The sequence below is a fragment of the Orcinus orca genome, unplaced genomic scaffold (assembly GCF_937001465.1).
Source record: "Orcinus orca unplaced genomic scaffold, mOrcOrc1.1 scaffold_47, whole genome shotgun sequence".
In the NCBI taxonomy this organism is placed as follows: domain Eukaryota; kingdom Metazoa; phylum Chordata; class Mammalia; order Artiodactyla; family Delphinidae; genus Orcinus; species Orcinus orca.
In genome coordinates, this window is record NW_026044101.1 from 1,053,609 (window position 1) to 1,076,214 (window position 22,606).

Here is a 22,606-nt window from a genome sequence, read left to right on the forward strand (position 1 = left end):
CGCATACGCCCTGTTTGGCCAACCAAGCAAGCTTGCAAAGGAAATCTGCACTACAATGAAGTCTCACTTCCCCCGGTCAAAAGGGCCATCTGAAAAAAGTGTAAAATCCAGAAAGGCAGGACAGTCCATGGAGAACTGGGAGCCTTGTTATGCTGATGGGCGAGATGTAAATTGCCAACAGCCACTGGGGAGAAGTGTATGGTGTTTCCTGAAACATCTAAAAAACAAAGCAACAGAGCCTAGGGCACTTCCACTTATGGTCCTATAGATTAGGGACATTAAAATCAAAAAGACACAGCCACCCCAAAATTTGGGACGGCTCTCTTTACAAGAACCTCGTTTACAGTACAAGTTCAATATCGCAGAAAGTGAAAAATGGATAAAGAAGTTGTGGTACTTACGTACAATGCAATATACTCAGCAATGAAATCTATGTCATCAGGCCCGTAGCAGCATAATGAGTGGATTCAGGTATGATAATTCTAACTGAAATAAGTCACACAGAAACAGAAACATCATAAGATATCACTAATACACGGAATGTAAACTTGCCTACACAGCAACTGGATTACAAAACAGAACAGGGTCTCAAATTTAGAAAACCAACTTATGCTTGCTTAAGGGGAAAGTTGAGTTGAGGTGCTGCATAAAACCAGAGATTGAAATGAGCACAGATAAAGTTCCTTAAGCCAAATATGTAATAGAGAAGAGCTACTCCTTGCTCAACGAAATGGACTCAACACTCCATATTAAAAGCCTAAGAATGTACCTGTCTAGTAAGTATCTTAAAACCTATGCATTGCTATGTCTCCGAAAGAGAATCAAGTGTGTGTACAGGGGCATAAACGCAGCAGTGATAGGATTGGAGAGGTTCGGTGAGCAAATGAAGACCCTTTGAAGTCATATTGCATGGTACCCATTCCACGGGTCTCAACCCTCCAGGTTTAAGGGATTCTTCCTTCAGCTAACACATGCATGTGGAACCCAGAGTATGATCAACCGTGTGATCGGAACACGTGTTCAAATATGTCTCAGTTTTCGCCCCCTGGTACTCGGGTGCAACATTCCAGATGCTTTACTAACACTCTCCCGACTTGGAGAGTCAGTGCCTTTAACCTCCTGTTTGGCCCAGTTTGCAATTTCTGCGGAAGATGAACAGGAATAGGGAGAACCAATGAGAGACTAGCTGGAGGTGTCTGGACGGGCAAATTTAACTCTCATTTCCCACCAGGAAGAGGAATGAACCAAAGACTCAGCGTGCCGTGCCCGAAACAGATTAAGGCCTGAAGCAATCCTACGGCGTTGCGGCCAGCTCACAAGAAAGCGAGTTGAAGAAAGGAGCTCAGGGGCACTGTAATTCACAAACCTGCAGAGTTATAAATGACAGCTATCGTCCAAAAATATACTGAAGTAAGGCTGCCAAGAGGACTTGAAAGCGGGGCAGAATTGCAGGAAACCAATTTCAGGAGGTAGACTGGAATTGCATTTAAAGCATAGGAAAAGAGGCAGAACTTCGAAAATGATGCACTTGGTCAAAAAGAGCGTATGCGTTTTTTCCTGAATATATTGAGGAAAAAACGCATACACACTTTTTAGCCAACCAAGCAAGCTTGCAAACGAAATCTGCACTACAATGAAGTCTCACTTCCGCCTGGTCAAAAGGGCCATCTGAAAAAAGTGTAAAATCCAGAAAGGCACGACAGGCCTTGGAGAACTCGGAGCCTTGTTATGCTGATGGGCGGGATGTAAATTGCCAACAGCCATTCCGGAGAAGTGTATGGTGTTTCCTGAAACATCTAAAAAACAAAGCAACAGAGCCTAGGGCACTTCCACTTATGGTCCTATAGGTTAGGGAAATTAAAATCAGAAGGACACAGCCACCCCAAAGTTTGGGACGGCTCTGTTTACAAGAACCTCGTTTACGGTACAAGTTCAATATCACAGAAAGCGAAAAATGGATAAAGAAATGGTGGTACTTACGGACAATGCAATATCACTCAGCAATGAAATCTATGTCATCAGGCCCGTAGCAGCATATTGAGTGGATTCAGGTACGCTGATTCTAACTGAAATAAGTCACACAGAAAAAGAAACATCATAAGATATCACTAATACACGGAATGTAAACTTGGCTACACAGGAACTGAATTACAAAACAGAACAGGGTCTCAAATTTAGAAAACCAACTTATGCTTGCTTAAGGGGAAAGGTGAGTTGGGGTGCTGCATAAAACCAGAGATTGAAATGAGCACAGATAATGTTCCTTAAGCCAAATATGTAATACACAAGAGCTACTCCTTGCTCAACCAAATGGTCTCCACACCCCATATTAAACGCCTAAAAATGTACCTGACTAGTAAGTATCTTAAAACCTATGGATTGCTATGTCTCCGAAAGAGAATCAAGCGTGTGTACAGGGGCATAAACGCATCAGTGATAGGATTGGAGAGGTTCGGTGAGCAAATGAAGACCCTTTGAAGTCATATTGCATGGTACCCATTCCACGGGTCTCAACTCTCCAGGTTTAAGGGATTCTTCCTTCAGCTAAACCATGCATGTGGAACCCAGAGTATGATCCACCGTGTGATCGGGAGACATGTTCAAATATGTCTCAGTTTTCGACACCTGGTACTCGGGTGCAACATTCCAGACGCTTTACTAACACTCTCCTGACTTGGAGAGTCAGTGTCTTTAAACTCCTGTTTGGCCCAGTTTGCAATTTCTGCGGAAGATGAACAGGAATAGGGAGAACCAACGAGAGACTAGCTGGAGGTGTCTGGACGGGCAAATTTAACTCTCATTTCCCACCAGGAAGAGGAATGAACCAAAGGCTCAGTGTGCCGTGCCGGAACCAGATTAGGGCCTGAAGCAATCCTGCGGTGTTGCGGCCAGCTCACAAGAAAGCGAGTTGAAGAAAGGAGCTCAGGGGCACTGTAATTCACAAACCTGCAGAGTTATAAATGACAGCTATCGTCCAAAAATATACTGAAGTAAGGCTGCCAAGAGGACTTGAAAGCGGGGCAGAATTGCAGGAAACCGATTTCAGGAGGTAGACTGGAATTGCATTTAAAGCATAGGAAAAGAGGCAGAACGTCGAAAATGATGCACTTGGTCAAAAAGAGCGTATGCGTTTTTTCCTGAATATATTCAGGAAAAAACGCATACGCACTTTTTAGCCAACCAAGCAAGCCTGCAAACGAAATCTGCACTACAATGAAGTCTCACTTCCGCCCGGTCAAAAGGGTCATCTGAAAAAAGTGTAAAATCCAGAAAGGCAGGACAGGCCTTGGAGAACTGGGAGTCTTGTTATGCTGATGGGCGGGATGTAAATTGCCAACAGCCACTTGGGAGAAGTGTATGGTGTTTCCAGAAACATCTAAAAAACAAAGCAGCAGAACCTGGGGCACTTCCACTTATGGTCCTATAGTTTAGGGAAATTAAAATCAAAAAGACACAGCCACCCCAAAGTTTGGGACGGCTCTGTTTACAAGAACATTGTTTATGGTACAAGTACAATATCGCAGAAAGTGAAAAATGGATAAAGAAGTTGTGGTACTTACGTACAATGCAATATCACTCAGCAATTAAATCTATGTCATCAGGCCCATAGCAGCATAATGAGTGGATTCAGGTATGATGATTCTAACTGAAATAAGTCACACAGAAAAAGAAACATCATAAGATATCACTAATACACGGAATGTAAACTTGGCTACACAGGAACTGGATTACAAAACAGAACAGGGTCTCAAATTTAGAAAACCAACTTATGCTTGCTTAAGGGGAAAGGTGAGTTGGGGTGCTGCATAAAACCAGAGATTGAAATGAGCACAGATAAAGTTCCTTAAGCCAAATATGGAATAGACAAGAGCTACTCCTTGCTCAACGAAATGGACTCAACACCCCATATTAAACGCCTAAGAATGTACCTGACTAGTAAGTATCTTAAAACCTATGGATTGCTATGTCTCCGAAAGAGAATCAAGCGTGTGTACAGGGGCATAAACGCAGCAGTGATAGGATTGGAGAGGTTCGGTGAGCAAATGAAGACCCTTTGAAGTCATATTGCATGGTACCCATTCCACGGGTCTCAACACTCCAGGTTTAAGGGATTCTTCCTTCAGCTAAAACATGCATGTGGAACCCAGAGTATGATCAACCGTGTGATCGGGAGACGTGTTCCAATATGTCTCAGTTCTCGTCCCTGGTACTCGGGTGCAACATTCCAGACGCTTTACTAACACTCTCCCGACTTGGAGAGTCAGTGCCTTTAACCTCCTGTTTGGCCCAGTTTGCAATTTCTGCGGAAGATGAACAGGAATAGGGAGAACCAATGAGAGACTAGCTGGAGGTGTCTGGATGGGCAAATTTAACTCTCATTTCCAACCAGGAAGAGGAATTAACCAAAGGCTCAGCGTGCCGTGCCAGAACGAGATTAGGGCCTGAAGCAATCCTGCGGTGTTGCGGGCAGCTCACAAGAAAGCGAGTTGAAGAAAGGAGCTCAGGGGCACTGTAATTCACAAACCTGCAGAGTTATAAATGACAGCTATCGTCCAAAAATATACTGAAGTAAGGCTGCCAAGAGGACTTGAAAGCGGGCCAGAATTGCAGGAAACCGATTTCAGGAGGTACACTGGAATTGCATTTAAAGCATAGGAAAAGAGGCAGAACGTCCACAATGATGCACTTGCCCAAAAAGGGCGTATGCGTTTTTTCCTGAATATATTCAGGAAAAAACGCATACGCCGTTTTTGGCCAACCAAGCAAGCTTGCAAAGGAAATCTGCACTACAATGAAGTCTCACTTCCCCCCGGTCAAAAGGGCCAACTGAAAAAAGTGTAAAACCCAGAAACGCAGGACAGGCCATGGAGAACTGGGAGCCTTGTTATGCTGATGGACGGGATGTATATTGCCAACAGCCACTCGGGAGAAGTGTATGGTGTTTCCTGAAACATCTGAAAAACAAAGCAACAGAGCCTAGGGCACTGCCACTTATGGCCCTATAGCTTAGGGAAATTAAAATAAAAAAGACACAGCCACCCCAAAGTTTGGGACGGCTCTGTTTACAAGAAACTCGTTTACGGTACAAGTTCAATATCACAGAAAGTGAAAAATGGATAAAGAAGTTGTGGTACTTACGTACAATGCAATATCACTCAGCAATGAAATCTATGTCATCAGGCCCGTAGCAGCATAATGAGTGGATTCAGGTATGATGATTCTAAATGAAATAAGTCACACAGAAAAAGAAACATCATAAGATATCACTAATACACGGAATGTAAACTTGGCTACACAGGAACGGGATTACAAAACAGAACAGGGTCTCAAATTTAGAAAACCAACTTATGCTTGCTTAAGGGGAAAGGTGAGTTGGGGTGCTGCATAAAACCAGAGATTGAAATGAGCACAGATAAAGTTCCTTAAGCCAAATATGTAATAGACAAGAGCTACTCCTTGCTCAGCGAAATGGGCTCAACTCCCCATATTAAAAGTCTAAGAATGTACCTGACTAGTAAGTATCTTAAAACCTATGGATTGCTATGTCTCCGAAAGAGAATCAAGCGTGTGTACAGGGGCATAAACGCAGCAGTGATAGGATTGGAGAGGTTCGGTGAGCAAATGAAGACCCTTTGAAGTCATATTGCATGGTACCCATTCCACGGGTCTCAACGCTCCAGGTTTAAGGGATTCTTCCTTCAGCTAAAACATGCATGTGGAACCCAGAGTATGATCAACCGTGTGATCGGGAGACGTGTTCCAATATGTCTCAGTTCTCGTCCCCTGGTACTCGGGTGCAACATTCCAGACGCTTTACTAACACTCTCCCGACTTGGAGAGTCAGTGCCTTTAACCTCCTGTTTGGCCCAGTTTGCAATTTCTGCGGAAGATGAACAGGAATAGGGAGAACCAATGAGAGACTAGCTGGAGGTGTCTGGATGGGCAAATTTAACTCTCATTTCCCACCAGGAAGAGGAATTAACCAAAGGCTCAGCGTGCCGTGCCGGAACCAGATTAGGGCCTGAAGCAATCCTGCGGTGTTGCGGCCAGCTCACAAGAAAGCGAGTTGAAGAAAGGAGCTCAGGGGCTCTGTAATTCACAAACCTGCAGAGTTATAAATGACAGCTATCGTCCAAAAATATACTGAAGTAAGGCTGCCAAGAGGACTTGAAAGCGGGCCAGAATTGCAGGAAACCGATTTCAGGAGGTAGACTGGAATTGCATTTAAAGCATAGGAAAAGAGGCAGAACGTCCACAATGATGCACTTGCCCAAAAAGGGCGTATGCGTTTTTTCCTGAATATATTCAGGAAAAAACGCATACGCCCTTTTTGGCCAACCAAGCAAGCTTGCAAAGGATATCTGCACTAAAATGAAGTCTCACTTCCCCCCGGTCAAAAGGGCCATCTGAAAAAGTGTAAAATCCAGAAAGGCAGGACAGGCCATGGAGAACTGGGAGCCTTGTTATGCTGATGGGCGAGATGTAAATTGCCAACAGCCACTCAGGAGAACTGTATGGTGTTTCCTGAAACATCTAAAAAACAAAGCAACAGAGCCTAGGGCACTTCCACTTATGGTCCTATAGCTTAGGGAAATTAAAATCAAAAAGACACAGCCACCCCAAAGTTTGGGACTTCTCTATTTACAAGAACCTCGTTTACGGTACAAGTTCAATATCGCAGAAAGTGAAAAATGGATAAAGAAGTTGTGGTACTTACGTACAATGCAATATCACTCAGCAATTAAATCTATGTCATCAGGCCCGTACCAGCATAATGAGTGGATTCAGGTATGATGATTCTAACTGAAATAAGTCACACAGAAAAAGAAACATCATAAGATATCACTAATACACGGAATGTAAACTTGGCTACACAGGAACTGGATTACAAAACAGAACAGGGTCTCAAATTTAGAAAACCAACTTATGCTTGCTTAAGGGGAAAGGTGAGTTGGGGTGCTGCATAAAACCAGAGATTGAAATGAGCACAGATAAAGTTCCTAAGCCAAATATGTTATAGACAAGATCTACTACTTGCTCAACGAAATGGGCTCAACACCCCATATTAAACGCTTAAGAATGTACCTGACTAGTAAGTATCTTAAAACCTATGGATTGCTCTGTCTTCGAAAGAGAATCAAGCATGTGTCCAGGGGCATAAACGCAGCAGTGATAGGATTGGAGAGGTTCGGTGAGCAAATGAAGACCCTTTGAAGTCATATTGCATGGTACCCATTCCACGGGTCTCAACTCTCCAGGTTTCAGGGATTCTTCCTTCAGCTAAAACATGCATGGGGAACCCAGAATATGATCAACCGTGTGATCGGGAGAAGTGTTCAAATATGTCTCAGTTTTCGACCCCTGGTACTCGGGTGCAACATTCCAGACGCTTTACTAACACTCTCCCGACTTGGAGAGTCAGTGCCTTTAACCTCTTGTTTGGCCCAGTTTGCAATTTCTGCGGAAGATGAACAGGAATAGGGAGAACCAATGAGAGACTAGCTGGAGGTGTCTGGACGGGCAAATTTAACTCTCATTTCCCACCAGGAAGAGGAATTAACCAAAGGCTCATCATGACGTGCCGGAACCAGATTAGGGCCTGAAGCAATCCTGCGGTGTTGCGGCCAGCTTATAAGAAAGCGAGTTGAAGAAAGGAGCTCAGGGGCACTGTAATTCACAAACCTGCAGAGTTATAAATGACAGCTATCGTCCAAAAATATACTGAAGTAAGGCTGCCAAGAGGACTTGAAAGCGGGGCAGAATTGCAGGAAACCGATTTCAGGAGGTAGACTGGAATTGCATTTAAAGCATAGGAAAAGAGGCAGAACGTCAACAATGATGCACTTGGCCAAAAAGGGCGTATGCGTTTTTTCCTGAATATATTCAGGAAAAAACGCATACGCCCTTTTTGGCCAACCAAGTAAGCTTGCAAAGGAAATCTGCACTACAAAGAAGTCTCACTTCCCCCCGGTCAAAAGGGACATATAAAAAAGTGTAAAATCCAGAAAGGCAGGACAGGCCATGGAGAACTGGGAGCCTTGTTATGCTGATGGGCGGGATGTAAATTGCCAACAGCAACTGGGGAGAAGTGTATGGTGTTTCCTGAAACATCTAAAAAACTAAGCAACAGAGCCTAGGGCACTTCCACTTATGGTCCTATAGCTTAGGGAAATTAAAATCAAAAAGACACAGCCACCCCAAAGTTTGGGACGTCTCTGTTTACAAGAACCTCGTTTACGGTACAAGTTCAATATCGCAGAAAGCGAAAAATGCATAAAGAAGTTGTGGTACTTACGTACAATGCAATATCACTCAGCAATGAAATCTATGTCATCAGGCCCGTAGCAGCATAATGAACGGATTCAGGTATGATGATTCTAACTGAAATAGGTCACACAGAAAAAGAAACATCATAAGATATCACTAATACACGGAATGTAAACTTGGCTACACAGGAACTGGATTACAAAACAGAACAGAGTCTCAAATTTAGAAAACCAACTTATGCTTGCTTAAGGGGAAAGGTGAGTTGGGGTGCTGCATAAAACCAGAGATTGAAATGAGCACAGATAATCTGCATTAAGCCAAATATGGAATAGACAAGAGCTACTCCTTGCTCAACGACATGGACTCAACACCCCATATAAAACGCTTAAGAATGTACCTGACTAGTAAGTATCTTAAAACCTATGGATTGCTATGTCTCCGAAAGAGAATCAAGCGTCTGTACAGGGACATAAACGCAGCAGTGATAGGATTGGAGAGGTTCGGTGAGCAAATGAAGACCCTTTGAAGTCATATTGCATGGTACCCATTCCACGGGTCTCAACTCTCCAGGTTTAAGGGATTCTTCCTTCAGCTAAAACATGCATGTGGGACCCAGAGTATGATCAACCATGTGATCGGGAGACGTGTTCCAATATGTCTCAGTTTTCGACCCCTGGTACTCGGGTGCAACATTCCAGACGCTTTACTAACACTCTCCCGACTTGGAGAGTCAGTGCCTTTAATCTCCTGTTTGGCCCAGGTTACAATTTCTGTGGAAGATGAACAGGAATAGGGAGAACCAATGAGAGACTAGCTGGAGGTGTCTGGATGGGCAAATTTAACTCTCATTTCCCACCAGGAAGAGGAATTAACCAAAGGCTCAGCGTGCCGTGCCGGAACAAGATTAGGGCCTGAAGCAATCCTGCGGTGTTGCAGCCAGCTCACAAGAAAGCGAGTTGAAGAAAGGAGCTCAGGGGCACTGTAATTCACAAACCTGCAGAGTTATAAATGACAGCTATCGTCCAAAAATATACTGAAGTAAGGCTGCCAAGAGGACTTGAAAGCGGGGCAGAATTGAGGAAACCGATTTCAGGAGGTAGACTGGCATTGTATTTAAAGCATAGGAAAAGAGGCAGAACGTCGACAATGATGCACTTGGCCAAAAAGGGCGTATGCATTTTTTCCTGAATATATTCAGGAAAAAACGCATACGCCCTTTTTGGCCAACCAAGCAAGCTTGCAAAGGAAATCTGCACTACAATGAAGTCTCACTTCCCCCCCGGTCAAAAGGGCCATCTGAAAAAAGTGTAAAATCCAGAAAGGCAGGACAGTCCATGGAGAACTGGGAGCCTTGTTATGCTGATGGGCGAGATGTAAATTGCCAACAGCCACTGGGGAGAAGTGTATGGTGTTTCCTGAAACATCTAAAAAACAAAGCAACAGAGCCTAGGGCACTTCCACTTATGGTCCTATAGATTAGGGAAATTAAAATCAAAAAGACACAGCCACCCCAAAATTTGGGACGGCTCTCTTTACAAGAACCTCGTTTACAGTACAAGTTCAATATCGCAGAAAGTGAAAAATGGATAAAGAAGTTGTGGTACTTACGTACAATGCAATATACTCAGCAATGAAATCTATGTCATCAGGCCCGTAGCAGCATAATGAGTGGATTCAGGTATGATGATTCTAACTGAAATAAGTCACACAGAAACAGAAACATCATAAGATATCACTAATACACGGAATGTAAACTTGCCTACACAGCAACTGGATTACAAAACAGAACAGGGTCTCAAATTTAGAAAACCAACTTATGCTTGCTTAAGGGGAAAGTTGAGTTGAGGTGCTGCATAAAACCAGAGATTGAAATGAGCACAGATAAAGTTCCTTAAGCCAAATATGTAATAGAGAAGAGCTACTCCTTGCTCAACGAAATGGACTCAAGACTCCATATTAAACGCCTAAGAATGTACCTGTCTAGTAAGTATCTTAAAACCTATGCATTGCTATGTCTCCGAAAGAGAATCAAGTGTGTGTACAGGGGCATAAACGCAGCAGTGATAGTATTGGAGAGGTTCGGTGAGCAAATGAAGACCCTTTGAAGTCATATTGCATGGTACCCATTCCACGGGTGTCAACTCTCCAGGTTTAAGGGATTCTTCCTTCAGCTAACACATGCATGTGGAACCCAGAGTATGATCAACCGTGTGATCGGAACACGTGTTCAAATATGTCTCAGTTTTCGCCCCCTGGTACTCGGGTGCAACATTCCAGATGCTTTACTAACACTCTCCCGACTTGGAGAGTCAGTGCCTTTAACCTCCTGTTTGGCCCAGTTTGCAATTTCTGCGGAAGATGAACAGGAATAGGGAGAACCAATGAGAGACTAGCTGGAGGTGTCTGGACGGGCATATTTAACTCTCATTTCCCACCAGGAAGAGGAATGAACCAAAGGCTCAGCGTGCCGTGCCGGAACCAGATTAGGGCCTGAAGCAATCCTGCGGTGTTGCGGCCAGCTCACAAGAAAGCGAGTTGAAGAGAGGAGCTCAGGGGCACTGTAATTCACAAACCTGCAGAGTTATAAATGACAGCTATCGTCCAAAAATATACTGAAGTAAGGCTGCCAAGAGGACTTGAAAGCGGGGCAGAATTGCAGGAAACCGATTTCAGGAGGTAGACTGGAATTGCATTTAAAGCATAGGAAAAGAGGCAGAACGTCGAAAATGATGCACTTGGTCAAAAAGAGCGTATGCGTTTTTTCCTGAATATATTCAGGAAAAAACGCATACGCACTTTTTAGCCAACCAAGCAAGCCTGCAAACGAAATCTGCACTACAATGAAGTCTCACTTCCGCCCGGTCAAAAGGGTCATCTGAAAAAAGTGTAAAATCCAGAAAGGCAGGACAGGCCTTGGAGAACTGGGAGTCTTGTTATGCTGATGGGCGGGATGTAAATTGCCAACAGCCACTTGGGAGAAGTGTATGGTGTTTCATGAAACATCTAAAAAACAAAGCAGCAGAGCCTGGGGCACTTCCACTTATGGTCCTATAGTTTAGGGAAATTAAAATCAAAAAGACACAGCCACCCCAAAGTTTGGGACGGCTCTGTTTACAAGAACGTTGTTTATGGTACAAGTACAATATCGCAGAAAGTGAAAAATGGATAAAGAAGTTGTGGTACTTACGTACAATGCAATATCACTCAGCAATTAAATCTATGTCATCAGGCCCGTACCAGCATAATGAGTGGATTCAGGTATGATGATTCTAACTGAAATAAGTCACACAGAAAAAGAAACATCATAAGATATCACTAATACACGGAATGTAAACTTGGCTACACAGGAACTGGATTACAAAACAGAACAGGGTCTCAAATTTAGAAAACCAACTTATGCTTGCTTAAGGGGAAAGGTGAGTTGGGGTGCTGCATAAAACCAGAGATTGAAATGAGCACAGATAAAGTTCCTAAGCCAAATATGTTATAGACAAGATCTACTACTTGCTCAACGAAATGGGCTCAACACCCCATATTAAACGCTTAAGAATGTACCTGACTAGTAAGTATCTTAAAACCTATGGATTGCTCTGTCTTCGAAAGAGAATCAAGCATGTGTCCAGGGGCATAAACGCAGCAGTGATAGGATTGGAGAGGTTCGGTGAGCAAATGAAGACCCTTTGAAGTCATATTGCATGGTACCCATTCCACGGGTCTCAACTCTCCAGGTTTCAGGGATTCTTCCTTCAGCTAAAACATGCATGGGGAACCCAGAATATGATCAACCGTGTGATCGGGAGACGTGTTCAAATATGTCTCAGTTTTCGACCCCTGGTACTCGGGTGCAACATTCCAGACGCTTTACTAACACTCTCCCGACTTGGAGAGTCAGTGCCTTTAACCTCTTGTTTGGCCCAGTTTGCAATTTCTGCGGAAGATGAACAGGAATAGGGAGAACCAATGAGAGACTAGCTGGAGGTGTCTGGACGGGCAAATTTAACTCTCATTTCCCACCAGGAAGAGGAATTAACCAAAGGCTCATCATGACGTGCCGGAACCAGATTAGGGCCTGAAGCAATCCTGCGGTGTTGCGGCCAGCTTATAAGAAAGCGAGTTGAAGAAAGGAGCTCAGGGGCACTGTAATTCACAAACCTGCAGAGTTATAAATGACAGCTATCGTCCAAAAATATACTGAAGTAAGGCTGCCAAGAGGACTTGAAAGCGGGGCAGAATTGCAGGAAACCGATTTCAGGAGGTAGACTGGAATTGCATTTAAAGCATAGGAAAAGAGGCAGAACGTCAACAATGATGCACTTGGCCAAAAAGGGCGTATGCGTTTTTTCCTGAATATATTCAGGAAAAAACGCATACGCCCTTTTTGGCCAACCAAGTAAGCTTGCAAAGGAAATCTGCACTACAAAGAAGTCTCACTTCCCCCCGGTCAAAAGGGACATATAAAAAAGTGTAAAATCCAGAAAGGCAGGACAGGCCATGGAGAACTGGGAGCCTTGTTATGCTGATGGGCGGGATGTAAATTGCCAACAGCAACTGGGGAGAAGTGTATGGTGTTTCCTGAAACATCTAAAAAACAAAGCAACAGAGCCTAGGGCACTTCCACTTATGGTCCTATAGCTTAGGGAAATTAAAATCAAAAAGACACAGCCACCCCAAAGTTTGGGACGTCTCTGTTTACAAGAACCTCATTTACGGTACAAGTTCAATATCGCAGAAAGCGAAAAATGCATAAAGAAGTTGTGGTACTTACGTACAATGCAATATCACTCAGCAATGAAATCTATGTCATCAGGCCCGTAGCAGCATAATGAACGGATTCAGGTATGATGATTCTAACTGAAATAGGTCACACAGAAAAAGAAACATCATAAGATATCACTAATACACGGAATGTAAACTTGGCTACACAGGAACTGGATTACAAAACAGAACAGAGTCTCAAATTTAGAAAACCAACTTATGCTTGCTTAAGGGGAAAGGTGAGTTGGGGTGCTGCATAAAACCAGAGATTGAAATGAGCACAGATAATCTGCATTAAGCCAAATATGGAATAGACAAGAGCTACTCCTTGCTCAACGACATGGACTCAACACCCCATATAAAACGCTTAAGAATGTACCTGACTAGTAAGTATCTTAAAACCTATGGATTGCTATGTCTCCGAAAGAGAATCAAGCGTCTGTACAGGGACATAAACGCAGCAGTGATAGGATTGGAGAGGTTCGGTGAGCAAATGAAGACCCTTTGAAGTCATATTGCATGGTACCCATTCCACGGGTCTCAACTCTCCAGGTTTAAGGGATTCTTCCTTCAGCTAAAACATGCATGTGGGACCCAGAGTATGATCAACCATGTGATCGGGAGACGTGTTCCAATATGTCTCAGTTTTCGACCCCTGGTACTCGGGTGCAACATTCCAGACGCTTTACTAACACTCTCCCGACTTGGAGAGTCAGTGCCTTTAATCTCCTGTTTGGCCCAGGTTACAATTTCTGTGGAAGATGAACAGGAATAGGGAGAACCAATGAGAGACTAGCTGGAGGTGTCTGGATGGGCAAATTTAACTCTCATTTCCCACCAGGAAGAGGAATTAACCAAAGGCTCAGCGTGCCGTGCCGGAACAAGATTAGGGCCTGAAGCAATCCTGCGGTGTTGCAGCCAGCTCACAAGAAAGCGAGTTGAAGAAAGGAGCTCAGGGGCACTGTAATTCACAAACCTGCAGAGTTATAAATGACAGCTATCGTCCAAAAATATACTGAAGTAAGGCTGCCAAGAGGACTTGAAAGCGGGGCAGAATTGCAGGAAACCGATTTCAGGAGGTAGACTGGCATTGTATTTAAAGCATAGGAAAAGAGGCAGAACGTCGACAATGATGCACTTGGCCAAAAAGGGCGTATGCATTTTTTCCTGAATATATTCAGGAAAAAACGCATACGCCCTTTTTGGCCAACCAAGCAAGCTTGCAAAGGAAATCTGCACTACAATGAAGTCTCACTTCCCCCCGGTCAAAAGGGCCATCTGAAAAAAGTGTAAAATCCAGAAAGGCAGGACAGTCCATGGAGAACTGGGAGCCTTGTTATGCTGATGGGCGAGATGTAAATTGCCAACAGCCACTGGGGAGAAGTGTATGGTGTTTCCTGAAACATCTAAAAAACAAAGCAACAGAGCCTAGGGCACTTCCACTTATGGTCCTATAGATTAGGGAAATTAAAATCAAAAAGACACAGCCACCCCAAAATTTGGGACGGCTCTCTTTACAAGAACCTCGTTTACAGTACAAGTTCAATATCGCAGAAAGTGAAAAATGGATAAAGAAGTTGTGGTACTTACGTACAATGCAATATACTCAGCAATGAAATCTATGTCATCAGGCCCGTAGCAGCATAATGAGTGGATTCAGGTATGATGATTCTAACTGAAATAAGTCACACAGAAACAGAAACATCATAAGATATCACTAATACACGGAATGTAAACTTGCCTACACAGCAACTGGATTACAAAACAGAACAGGGTCTCAAATTTAGAAAACCAACTTATGCTTGCTTAAGGGGAAAGTTGAGTTGAGGTGCTGCATAAAACCAGAGATTGAAATGAGCACAGATAAAGTTCCTTAAGCCAAATATGTAATAGAGAAGAGCTACTCCTTGCTCAACGAAATGGACTCAACACTCCATATTAAACGCCTAAGAATGTACCTGTCTAGTAAGTATCTTAAAACCTATGCATTGCTATGTCTCCGAAAGAGAATCAAGTGTGTGTACAGGGGCATAAACGCAGCAGTGATAGTATTGGAGAGGTTCGGTGAGCAAATGAAGACCCTTTGAAGTCATATTGCATGGTACCCATTCCACGGGTGTCAACTCTCCAGGTTTAAGGGATTCTTCCTTCAGCTAACACATGCATGTGGAACCCAGAGTATGATCAACCGTGTGATCGGAACACGTGTTCAAATATGTCTCAGTTTTCGCCCCCTGGTACTCGGGTGCAACATTCCAGATGCTTTACTAACACTCTCCCGACTTGGAGAGTCAGTGCCTTTAACCTCCTGTTTGGCCCAGTTTGCAATTTCTGCGGAAGATGAACAGGAATAGGGAGAACCAATGAGAGACTAGCTGGAGGTGTCTGGACGGGCAAATTTAACTCTCATTTCCCACCAGGAAGAGGAATGAACCAAAGGCTCAGCGTGCCGTGCCGGAACCAGATTAGGGCCTGAAGCAATCCTGCGGTGTTGCGGCCAGCTCACAAGAAAGCGAGTTGAAGAGAGGAGCTCAGGGGCACTGTAATTCACAAACCTGCAGAGTTATAAATGACAGCTATCGTCCAAAAATATACTGAAGTAAGGCTGCCAAGAGGACTTGAAAGTGGGGCAGAATTGCAGGAAACCGATTTCAGGAGGTAGACTGGAATTGCATTTAAAGCATAGGAAAAGAGGCAGAACGTCGAAAATGATGCACTTGGTCAAAAAGAGCGTATGCGTTTTTTCCTGAATATATTCAGGAAAAAACGCATACGCACTTTTTAGCCAACCAAGCAAGCCTGCAAACGAAATCTGCACTACAATGAAGTCTCACTTCCGCCCGGTCAAAAGGGTCATCTGAAAAAAGTGTAAAATCCAGAAAGGCAGGACAGGCCTTGGAGAACTGGGAGTCTTGTTATGCTGATGGGCGGGATGTAAATTGCCAACAGCCACTTGGGAGAAGTGTATGGTGTTTCATGAAACATCTAAAAAACAAAGCAGCAGAGCCTGGGGCACTTCCACTTATGGTCCTATAGTTTAGGGAAATTAAAATCAAAAAGACACAGCCACCCCAAAGTTTGGGACGGCTCTGTTTACAAGAACGTTGTTTATGGTACAAGTACAATATCGCAGAAAGTGAAAAATGGATAAAGAAGTTGTGGTACTTACGTACAATGCAATATCACTCAGCAATTAAATCTATGTCATCAGGCCCGTACCAGCATAATGAGTGGATTCAGGTATGATGATTCTAACTGAAATAAGTCACACAGAAAAAGAAACATCATAAGATATCACTAATACACGGAATGTAAACTTGGCTACACAGGAACTGGATTACAAAACAGAACAGGGTCTCAAATTTAGAAAACCAACTTATGCTTGCTTAAGGGGAAAGGTGAGTTGGGGTGCTGCATAAAACCAGAGATTGAAATGAGCACAGATAAAGTTCCTAAGCCAAATATGTTATAGACAAGATCTACTACTTGCTCAACGAAATGGGCTCAACACCCCATATTAAACGCTTAAGAATGTACCTGACTAGTAAGTATCTTAAAACCTATGGATTGCTCTGTCTTCGAAAGAGAATCAAGCATGTGTCCAGGGGCATAAACGCAGCAGTGATAGGATTGGAGAGGTTCGGTGAGCAAATGAAGACCCTTTGAAGTCATATTGCATGGTACCCATTCCACGGGTCTCAACTCTCCAGGTTTCAGGGATTCTTCCTTCAGCTAAAACATGCATGGGGAACCCAGAATATGATCAACCGTGTGATCGGGAGACGTGTTCAAATATGTCTCAGTTTTCGACCCCTGGTACTCGGGTGCAACATTCCAGACGCTTTACTAACACTCTCCCGACTTGGAGATTCAGTGCCTTTAACCTCTTGTTTGGCCCAGTTTGCAATTTCTGCGGAAGATGAACAGGAATAGGGAGAACCAATGAGAGACTAGCTGGAGGTGTCTGGACGGGCAAATTTAACTCTCATTTCCCACCAGGAAGAGGAATTAACCAAAGGCTCATCATGACGTGCCGGAACCAGATTAGGGCCTGAAGCAATCCTGCGGTGTTGCGGCCAGCTTATAAGAAAGCGAGTTGAAGAAAGGAGCTCAGGGGCACTGTAATTCACAAACCTGCAGAGTTATAAATGACAGCTATCGTCCAAAAATATACTGAAGTAAGGCTGCCAAGAGGACTTGAAAGCGGGGCAGAATTGCAGGAAACCGATTTCAGGAGGTAGACTGGAATTGCATTTAAAGCATAGGAAAAGAGGCAGAACGTCAACAATGATGCACTTGGCCAAAAAGGGCGTATGCGTTTTTTCCTGAATATATTCAGGAAAAAACGCATACGCCCTTTTTGGCCAACCAAGTAAGCTTGCAAAGGAAATCTGCACTACAAAGAAGTCTCACTTCCCCCCGGTCAAAAGGGACATATAAAAAAGTGTAAAATCCAGAAAGGCAGGACAGGCCATGGAGAACTGGGAGCCTTGTTATGCTGATGGGCGGGATGTAAATTGCCAACAGCAACTGGGGAGAAGTGTATGGTGTTTCCTGAAACATCTGAAAAACAAAGCAACAGAGCCTAGGGCACTTCCACTTATGGTCCTATAGCTTAGGGAAATTAAAATCAAAAAGACACAGCCACCCCAAAGTTTGGGACGTCTCTGTTTACAAGAACCTCATTTACGGTACAAGTTCAATATCGCAGAAAGCGAAAAATGCATAAAGAAGTTGTGGTACTTACGTACAATGCAATATCACTCAGCAATGAAATCTATGTCATCAGGCCCGTAGCAGCATAATGAACGGATTCAGGTATGATGATTCTAACTGAAATAGGTCACACAGAAAAAGAAACATCATAAGATATCACTAATACACGGAATGTAAACTTGGCTACACAGGAACTGGATTACAAAACAGAACAGAGTCTCAAATTTAGAAAACCAACTTATGCTTGCTTAAGGGGAAAGGTGAGTTGGGGTGCTGCATAAAACCAGAGATTGAAATGAGCACAGATAATCTGCATTAAGCCAAATATGGAATAGACAAGAGCTACTCCTTGCTCAACGACATGGACTCAACACCCCATATAAAACGCTTAAGAATGTACCTGACTAGTAAGTATCTTAAAACCTATGGATTGCTATGTCTCCGAAAGAGAATCAAGCGTCTGTACAGGGACATAAACGCAGCAGTGATAGGATTGGAGAGGTTCGGTGAGCAAATGAAGACCCTTTGAAGTCATATTGCATGGTACCCATTCCACGGGTCTCAACTCTCCAGGTTTAAGGGATTCTTCCTTCAGCTAAAACATGCATGTGGGACCCAGAGTATGATCAACCATGTGATCGGGAGACGTGTTCCAATATGTCTCAGTTTTCGACCCCTGGTACTCGGGTGCAACATTCCAGACGCTTTACTAACACTCTCCCGACTTGGAGAGTCAGTGCCTTTAATCTCCTGTTTGGCCCAGGTTACAATTTCTGTGGAAGATGAACAGGAATAGGGAGAACCAATGAGAGACTAGCTGGAGGTGTCTGGATGGGCAAATTTAACTCTCATTTCCCACCAGGAAGAGGAATTAACCAAAGGCTCAGCGTGCCGTGCCGGAACAAGATTAGGGCCTGAAGCAATCCTGCGGTGTTGCAGCCAGCTCACAAGAAAGCGAGTTGAAGAAAGGAGCTCAGGGGCACTGTAATTCACAAACCTGCAGAGTTATAAATGACAGCTATCGTCCAAAAATATACTGAAGTAAGGCTGCCAAGAGGACTTGAAAGCGGGGCAGAATTGCAGGAAACCGATTTCAGGAGGTAGACTGGCATTGTATTTAAAGCATAGGAAAAGAGGCAGAACGTCGACAATGATGCACTTGGCCAAAAAGGGCGTATGCATTTTTTCCTGAATATATTCAGGAAAAAACGCATACGCCCTTTTTGGCCAACCAAGCAAGCTTGCAAAGGAAATCTGCACTACAATGAAGTCTCACTTCCCCCCGGTCAAAAGGGCCATCTGAAAAAAGTGTAAAATCCAGAAAGGCAGGACAGTCCATGGAGAACTGGGAGCCTTGTTATGCTGATGGGCGAGATGTAAATTGCCAACAGCCACTGGGGAGAAGTGTATGGTGTTTCCTGAAACATCTAAAAAACAAAGCAACAGAGCCTAGGGCACTTCCACTTATGGTCCTATAGATTAGGGAAATTAAAATCAAAAAGACACAGCCACCCCAAAATTTGGGACGGCTCTCTTTACAAGAACCTCGTTTACAGTACAAGTTCAATATCGCAGAAAGTGAAAAATGGATAAAGAAGTTGTGGTACTTACGTACAATGCAATATACTCAGCAATGAAATCTATGTCATCAGGCCCGTAGCAGCATAATGAGTGGATTCAGGTATGATGATTCTAACTGAAATAAGTCACACAGAAACAGAAACATCATAAGATATCACTAATACACGGAATGTAAACTTGCCTACACAGCAACTGGATTACAAAACAGAACAGGGTCTCAAATTAAGAAAACCAACTTATGCTTGCTTAAGGGGAAAGTTGAGTTGAGGTGCTGCATAAAACCAGAGATTGAAATGAGCACAGATAAAGTTCCTTAAGCCAAATATGTAATAGAGAAGAGCTACTCCTTGCTCAACGAAATGGACTCAACACTCCATATTAAACGCCTAAGAATGTACCTGTCTAGTAAGTATCTTAAAACCTATGCATTGCTATGTCTCCGAAAGAGAATCAAGTGTGTGTACAGGGGCATAAACGCAGCAGTGATAGTATTGGAGAGGTTCGGTGAGCAAATGAAGACCCTTTGAAGTCATATTGCATGGTACCCATTCCACGGGTGTCAACTCTCCAGGTTTAAGGGATTCTTCCTTCAGCTAACACATGCATGTGGAACCCAGAGTATGATCAACCGTGTGATCGGAACACGTGTTCAAATATGTCTCAGTTTTCGCCCCCTGGTACTCGGGTGCAACATTCCAGATGCTTTACTAACACTCTCCCGACTTGGAGAGTCAGTGCCTTTAACCTCCTGTTTGGCCCAGTTTGCAATTTCTGCGGAAGATGAACAGGAATAGGGAGAACCAATGAGAGACTAGCTGGAGGTGTCTGGACGGGCAAATTTAACTCTCATTTCCCACCAGGAAGAGGAATGAACCAAAGGCTCAGCGTGCCGTGCCGGAACCAGATTAGGGCCTGAAGCAATCCTGCGGTGTTGCGGCCAGCTCACAAGAAAGCGAGTTGAAGAGAGGAGCTCAGGGGCACTGTAATTCACAAACCTGCAGAGTTATAAATGACAGCTATCGTCCAAAAATATACTGAAGTAAGGCTGCCAAGAGGACTTGAAAGCGGGGCAGAATTGCAGGAAACCGATTTCAGGAGGTAGACTGGAATTGCATTTAAAGCATAGGAAAAGAGGCAGAACGTCGAAAATGATGCACTTGGTCAAAAAGAGCGTATGCGTTTTTTCCTGAATATATTCAGGAAAAAACGCATACGCACTTTTTAGCCAACCAAGCAAGCCTGCAAACGAAATCTGCACTACAATGAAGTCTCACTTCCGCCCGGTCAAAAGGGTCATCTGAAAAAAGTGTAAAATCCAGAAAGGCAGGACAGGCCTTGGAGAACTGGGAGTCTTGTTATGCTGATGGGCGGGATGTAAATTGCCAACAGCCACTTGGGAGAAGTGTATGGTGTTTCATGAAACATCTAAAAAACAAAGCAGCAGAGCCTGGGGCACTTCCACTTATGGTCCTATAGTTTAGGGAAATTAAAATCAAAAAGACACAGCCACCCCAAAGTTTGGGACGGCTCTGTTTACAAGAACGTTGTTTATGGTACAAGTACAATATCGCAGAAAGTGAAAAATGGATAAAGAAGTTGTGGTACTTACGTACAATGCAATATCACTCAGCAATTAAATCTATGTCATCAGGCCCGTAGCAGCATAATGAGTGGATTCAGGTATGATGATTCTAAATGAAATAAGTCACACAGAAAAAGAAACATCATAAGATATCACTAATACACGGAATGTAAACTTGGCTACACAGGAGCTGGATTACAAAACAGAACAGGGTCTCAAATTTAGAAAACCAACTTATGCTTGCTTAAGGGGAAAGGTGAGTTGGGGTGCTGCATAAAACCAGAGATTGAAATGAGCACAGATAAAGTTCCTTAAGCCAAATATGGAATAGACAAGAGCTACTCCTTGCTCAACGAAATGGACTCAACACCCCATATTAAACGCCTAAGAATGTACCTGACTAGTAAGTATCTTAAAACCTATGGATTGCTATGTCTCCGAAAGAGAATCAAGCGTGTGTACAGGGGCATAAACGCAGCAGTGATAGGATTGGAGAGGTTCGGTGAGCAAATGAAGACCCTTTGAAGTCATATTGCATGGTACCCATTCCACGGGTCTCAACGCTCCAGGTTTAAGGGATTCTTCCTTCAGCTAAAACATGCATGTGGAACCCAGAGTATGATCAACCGTGTGATCGGGAGACGTGTTCCAATATGTCTCAGTTCTCGTCCCCTGGTACTCGGGTGCAACATTCCAGACGCTTTACTAACACTCTCCCCACTTGGAGAGTCAGTGCCTTTAACCTCCTGTTTGGCCCAGTTTGCAATTTCTGCGGAAGATGAACAGGAATAGGGAGAACCAATGAGAGACTAGCTGGAGGTGTCTGGATGGGCAAATTTAACTCTCATTTCCAACCAGGAAGAGGAATTAACCAAAGGCTCAGCGTGCCGTGCCAGAACGAGATTAGGGCCTGAAGCAATCCTGCGGTGTTGCGGGCAGCTCACAAGAAAGCGAGTTGAAGAAAGGAGCTCAGGGGCACTGTAATTCACAAACCTGCAGAGTTATAAATGACAGCTATCGTCCAAAAATATACTGAAGTAAGGCTGCCAAGAGGACTTGAAAGCGGGCCAGAATTGCAGGAAACCGATTTCAGGAGGTAGACTGGAATTGCATTTAAAGCATAGGAAAAGAGGCAGAACGTCCACAATGATGCACTTGCCCAAAAAGGGCGTATGCGTTTTTTCCTGAATATATTCAGGAAAAAACGCATACGCCCTTTTTGGCCAACCAAGCAAGCTTGCAAAGGAAATCTGCACTACAATGAAGTCTCACTTCCCCCCGGTCAAAAGGGCCAACTGAAAAAAGTGTAAAACCCAGAAACGCAGGACAGGCCATGGAGAACTGGGAGCCTTGTTATGCTGATGGACGGGATGTATATTGCCAACAGCCACTCGGGAGAAGTGTATGGTGTTTCCTGAAACATCTGAAAAACAAAGCAACAGAGCCTAGGGCACTGCCACTTATGGCCCTATAGCTTAGGGAAATTAAAATAAAAAAGACACAGCCACCCCAAAGTTTGGGACGGCTCTGTTTACAAGAAACTCGTTTACGGTACAAGTTCAATATCACAGAAAGTGAAAAATGGATAAAGAAGTTGTGGTACTTACGTACAATGCAATATCACTCAGCAATGAAATCTATGTCATCAGGCCCGTAGCAGCATAATGAGTGGATTCAGGTATGATGATTCTAAATGAAATAAGT

At 43.7% G+C, this 22,606-nt stretch overlaps 1 long non-coding RNA gene across 2 annotated transcripts in view; it reads right to left on the minus strand.

The window, feature by feature from the left end:
* Nucleotides 1-2,022: 2,022 nt before the first annotated feature.
* Nucleotides 2,023-22,606, minus strand: part of LOC125963366 (uncharacterized) — a 542,137-nt gene continuing 521,553 nt past the window's right edge. For both annotated transcript variants that reach the window (XR_007475230.1, XR_007475231.1), the window contains exon 6: nucleotides 2,023-2,066. This is a non-coding gene — a long non-coding RNA (uncharacterized LOC125963366). The remainder of the gene's footprint in view (nucleotides 2,067-22,606) is intronic.